Consider the following 6,000-nt stretch of genomic DNA (forward strand, 5'->3'; position numbering starts at 1 on the left):
GATGTTGGAGAAAAGTTTGGACCTGATTGAAGAGCGAAGGGAGAGCGCGATGGTTCAACTATCTTACTACCAGCATAAACTCAAGCAGGGCTATGATAGTAATGTGAAAATGAGGCCGTTAGCCGTAGGAGATTTGGTGCTGAGTAAAGTTCTGAGGGCTACCAAGAATCCAAATTGGGGAAAACTGGGACCTAATTGGGAAGGGCCATATCGGATCACTTCTGTAGCGGGAATAGGAGCCTATTATCTGGAAGACCTAGATGAAAAAGCTGTACTTCATCCTTGGAATGTAAATAATCTCAAGAGGTATTATTATTAATAAAAGTATTTCAATTCAAATATTTCTTTTAATTTACGTCAGCCATATATCCTGTGCTCCTGCGTCCTACGATGTATATTGAAATGTTAAACAGAAACTAAGTTATGTCAGGTTCTCGGATCGCAAACTTGGTGGAAATTAACGTCCTATGATGTATGTTGAAATGTTAAACAGAAACTAAGTTATGTCAGGTCCTCGGATCGCAAACTTGGTGGAAATTAACGTCCTATGATGTATATTGAAATGTTAAACAGAAACTAAGTTATGTCAGGTCCTCGGATCGCAAACTTGGTGGAAATTAACGTCCTATGATGTATATTGAAATGTTAAACAGAAACTAAGTTATGTCAGGTCCTCGGATTGCAAACTTGGTGGAAATTAACGTCCTATGATGTATATTGAAATGTTAAATAGAAACTAAGTTATGTCAAGTCCTCGAATCGCAAACTTGGTGGAAATTAACGTCCTATGATGTATATTGAAATGTTAAACAGAAGCCCAGTTGTGTCGGGTCCTCAGACCACGAACTTAGTGGAAATTAACACCCTATGATGTGTATTGGAGTATTGAACAGTAACTGAGTTGTGACAGATCTTCTGATCACAAACTTAATGGCAAGTAACGCCCTGTAACACTTATTGGGGAATTAGAGAGAAATCTATGGACGTCAGTTGGCGTACAGTCAAGGTACTGAAGGCATAATTTTATTTAGTTTATGAGCTTTCGTGAAGAATTGCAATTGATTGGAAAAAATACGTGCACATCTAAAACGTCTCCCTAAGACCCTATTGTATTAATGCTTATTGCCTATTGCTAATTATCAATTGACGATGTGTGTAAGAGAAATTGCCTCATATAAGCAAAAGATAGTTGAAATGAACCTATCCAAACTACAATAACACAGTGAGCGAGTACAGAAATAACATAAAGCTGTAAGAGCGGTAAGAAAATGAGCAAGGGAGTCCCCTACTAAATGTCTATTTAGACTACAAAACAGGTTCTACTTTTTCAATTTCAGTTGGATCTTTGGGTTCTGGCCGGTGGATGTGTCTGTCTCCGAAGTGGTGATTCCCTCTTTGGTTTTAGTAACGCCCCCGGTTGGTAAGACTGTGGAGTCCAAATCTTGTTGAAAACCTTAGGAGGCCGTCTCTGCCTCCGAAGCGGTGGTGGTTTTGTCTGGGGAAGCTTCTGGAGGGGCAAGTCCCCCTTTAGCTGATTCCGGCTGGCCAAGGGGAGGAAAACTGTGAGGCGAAACCTCCTCGTTGAGGTTAATAACTGAAGAAGGAGCATCAACCTGATGGGGTAGAAGAACTGAGGGGCGGATCGCCTCGGGATAGAATACGTTCTCTGGCTTACGTAATTCAGATGAAGTTTCAACCCCAACACGGTTAAGGGCCTCATTCCAAGTTTTTGCGCAGTAGATACGGCATACCTCTGGAACCTCGGCTCTTAAAGCCTTCTCAGTTTCAGTTATACCAACCTCGTAGCCTCTCTGTTCAGCTTCATTCATTGCCTGTTCGGCATCGATTTTCACTTTCTCGGCTTGCTCCTTGGACTTTTCAGCTCGCTCCCTTAGCTTTTGAGTTTCCTCCAAATGCTTCCTAAGAACTAGGACTTGTTCCTGAGCCTTCTTTAGCTCGGCATTCGCCTCACGCAGACAGTTCCCTTGGTCCTCGACTTGCTTTTGGTAGCCTTCTAATGCCGACTCGGCGCTCTTGCGAGCTTGCTCTTCGACCTGTAACTTTTTCCTTGCATCGGCCAAACCCTGTTCAATTTTGGACAAGGTCTGTACAGCCGTTGTCCTTCTTTTTCTTTCATCGTCTAGCTGATCGGAACAGGCGTTGAACATCTCATCTAGCTTGAAAGTATTTTGGATGATCTGTAGGGAAAAGGTTAACACTATAGTCAATGAAGAGTGCATATTGGTGAGTAACAGTCACAAAATGAAAAAGATAAAAAGTTAACTCCTTACCATGCCCAAATATCGTTTATTGTCGAGGACGAGTTCATTCTTCCTCATATTCTTTATTTCAACAATATCTTTTGGGAGTAATAAGGCTTCCTCTATGGCCGAGGCTATGTGGCACCCTATGCCGCCGTTGAAGTCCCTTATAGATGCATCATCTCGCAGGGGCTCCCTATCGTGCATAGGTGTTGGCAACCATGCTTGTGATTCAGAATGTTGGGGATCAGATTTCTCTTGGCCCCGCGCGGCTTGGTGCTTAGTTTTCTGCTGTTTTGTAGCTCGTCGGGCATCCTCCTTGTGAGTAGAACGAGACTTGCTCGAGTCTGCCACCTCCTTGCCCTTCTGTTCCCTGCGCCTTTTTTGCTCAGCAGCGTTAGGAAGTGTTGGCTATGTTGATGGCCGAGGAGGTTGACGAGGAGTAGGGGGAGGAGATCTAGCGGGAAGAGATGAAGCCTGGGATGGTGTTGATTTTGCAGGCGCACTCTTTCCCGGCTGACCTTCCATTAGCTCCAGCAAGCTTTTCTGGGGTTTTCTTTGTATCCCCATCTCGTCAGGATCTTCCCCAGGGCTTATGGGTTGATCAAAAATCCCGAAGTCGTCCGAGGACTTAGAGACTGCTACAACCTCTTCCTTGTCTTTCTCCTTTTCCTTTCTCCCTTTTATTTTCTTTTCCTTGAGGGTAGGTAGGGATGAAGAAGTTCCTGTCGAGACCCTGGCTACGAAAAGAGGCTCTGTGCGAGATGTGTACTGGGGAAGCGGAATGCCCTCTGGAACAATGAACCCTTCGTAGGCAACACTGATACGGTGAAGCCGAGGGTCCCGGGCTCTAATCATGCACTTCGGCGCCTGAAAAGCAAAAGACAGGGGGGTATAGCCGAGAATTAAGTGTGCTGACCGGAACTGACCGTCAGCTTCGTTCATGTATATCTCGGTTTTCAGTAACTTATCCAAGTTCGCCTTATTGACTAACTTAAAGTTGGGCTTTGTGTAGCGTCTATCTGCAAAACCGTTGAGTCGAGAGTGAAAATTGTTGGAGACAAAAATAATTAAAAAGAAAAAAGTAAACGAAATGTGCTTGCGAACTAAATATTACAGATCTATGACTACGCGCCCACCTGGTGTTCTCTCTATTGTCGGGCAAGGCAGACCATCGTGCCATTCCCCAGAGAGAATAAGGAAATCCTCCTTTAGGTTCTTGTTTGAAGTGGGAAGGCACTGAATCAGCCTTATCTCAGGATATCTCGACTTGAGATAATACCTCTGACTGGTTAAGTGATGGAGGTTGTACACCCAATTCACATCATGATGGGTTAACTTTAGGTCCATTCTCTTATTCAAAGCATCTATACTTCCTAGGACCCTAAACATATTTGGAGCACACTGGGTGGGGGATAGCCTAAAGAAGTTGAGGTAACTCCTAGTGATACTACCCATGGGGATAGTCATCCCGCATTCTATAAAGGCAATCATGGGAATAACTACTTCCCCAGTTTGTCTAGCATCAGCCCATTCTCCTTGGGCTGCGTACCTCATCCCCACCGTTGAGGGGATTTTATACTTAGAGCGAAAGTTTCTAATACCTTCCTCGGATTCAACGAGACATCGAAATGGATTCTTTTATTTCCCATTTTTCTAAAAGACTTAGCAGAAAAGACTGTTGGGTTTGAAATAAAAGTGGTAAAAACTTTGAGAAGACTTACAAGTTTAAAGGAAGGACCTCGGACAAAGTACGATTATTTGTAGTCGTCAGGAAAATAACGAAAATAGAGAAAGGCAGGTTCAATGTATGAACTCTGGAACCACGTATCATCGAAGGTAAGGTACAGGGTTAATTTGAGAATGCCTTTATAGTCATATGAGGATTGTGAGCGGTAAAGTTCTCGCTCACAAAACAAGGGAGGCCCTCTGCCGTGTGATTTAAATCTCACCGTCGAACGTGGGAGGCAAGGGCGTTGCCAAAATTTAATGCTGCCAAAATCGGGATGCTGAAGCGTCAGGGGCATGCCCCAAAACACGCATAGGTACGGGCTTATAACGTCAAAATCCACCTTCTCTCTCGAGGAGTCGAAAAGCAGGATTTTGAGGGGCTATTGTGGGGGCCAGTCAATCAACAGGCCCATTAAGGTCAGGATCGTTGGGCCTGTGGCCCATCCGAGGATGCATATCCGTCCTGAAAGTTCAAAAACGTGTACAAAAACACCTTTGAACGTTTAGACCCCCAAATAACAACTTAATCAATTCAAGCAATATGTCAAACAACTAGTGTGCGGAAACTTAACATATGCTATCAAACGAAATTGATTAAATACTATCTAAGCCATAACAGATTAATATCCACAGCAGATAAATAAAAAGGCAAAGATAGAGAGGAAGGAAGATGCAAACACAAAGACAACACGCGAAGAGGAAACCGAAGCCCTCGGCAAAAAACCTCTCCGCCGCCCTCCAAGTGGTAATCAATCCACTAGAAAATATAGTTGGGATACAAGGACAGCAATAGACCCTCCAAGCCTAATCTACCCAGTGCACCTAAGCCCTCCAAGCTTCTTGCTCCAACGAGGTTACGCCGAACCTTTTTCTTTTCTAGCTTCCCGGATTCCGCTACTAGACCGTAGCATCAACCAATGAAGATTGGTTCCTTCCTAACTGCTTCCCAGAAATCCAAACAGCAGTCTCACAATGATGATGATGGTGAGAACCTGGTTTGGTATAAAGCCTCTCAAGGATTTGACAATGGAGAGGAAGAGAGTTGAGGAATTTGAAGAGTCTCTAAGGTATAGATTGTGTGTGAATCAATCTAGTTTTTCTCTAGGGTTTCTCTCTCAAAATTCTCTCTGGAAGCTCTCTTTCAATCGTGGGTAATAGGGGTATTTATACTGGAGTGGAGAGGAATGTGAAACGTCAGGTTTTTACAAAATAGGGGTGGCTCGCGACTTGACCTCGCGGCTTGACTAAGTCGTGAGATCCAGTCGCGAGATAACCGTATGGCCAGTTGTCCTATTTTGTCCTGTAGTGCTCCAGCTAGCATGATTGTTCATCTTTCAGCATGCTTGGCACGTGTGCAGCTTCTGACGGCTTGCAGCCGCGAGTCACCCGCGAGTCCCAGCCGCGACACTCTGTTTTCTTGCACACTCTTGAGAAAACTTCACTCTATCTCACTCACTACCCTTACATCAAACCCACCTAAATACAGGGTTACTAAATGCTGAATTACAAGCAAATTTGGCATGGAATAAAGCCAATAAGATGGTTGAATAAATTCAACCTTACAATCTCCCCCTTTGGCTATTCCGTGACAAAACCCTAAAACAGACTCTAGACTTAACATGTGAGTTGGGAACAGTTGAACAAAACTCACTCACGCCTAACTCTAGAAGCTGTGAAGCACTTGAATCATATGAACATAATACTCCTGAAACACAACAATACACCATGATCATTGTAAGCAGAGAATTATAAAATGCATATGAAACAGGCAATAAGTGATCAAGCAAAGATGGAGTTATGAAACAAACCATGGCTTGATCAACCAAGTGAACACCACAAGGTAGTGATCACAATGCTCATTCACACTTGGAATGAACACAAGGACATACAAGTTAACAAGCACAAGGCAAGACACTTGTATGCTCAACACTCAACCAATGCATATCACACAAGTCATATGCATCTAGGAACAATCCTACAAGGGCACAAGAGTGACAGTACATAAACC

Source organism: Quercus lobata, chromosome 8 (assembly GCF_001633185.2).
Source record: "Quercus lobata isolate SW786 chromosome 8, ValleyOak3.0 Primary Assembly, whole genome shotgun sequence".
Lineage (NCBI taxonomy): Eukaryota > Viridiplantae > Streptophyta > Magnoliopsida > Fagales > Fagaceae > Quercus > Quercus lobata.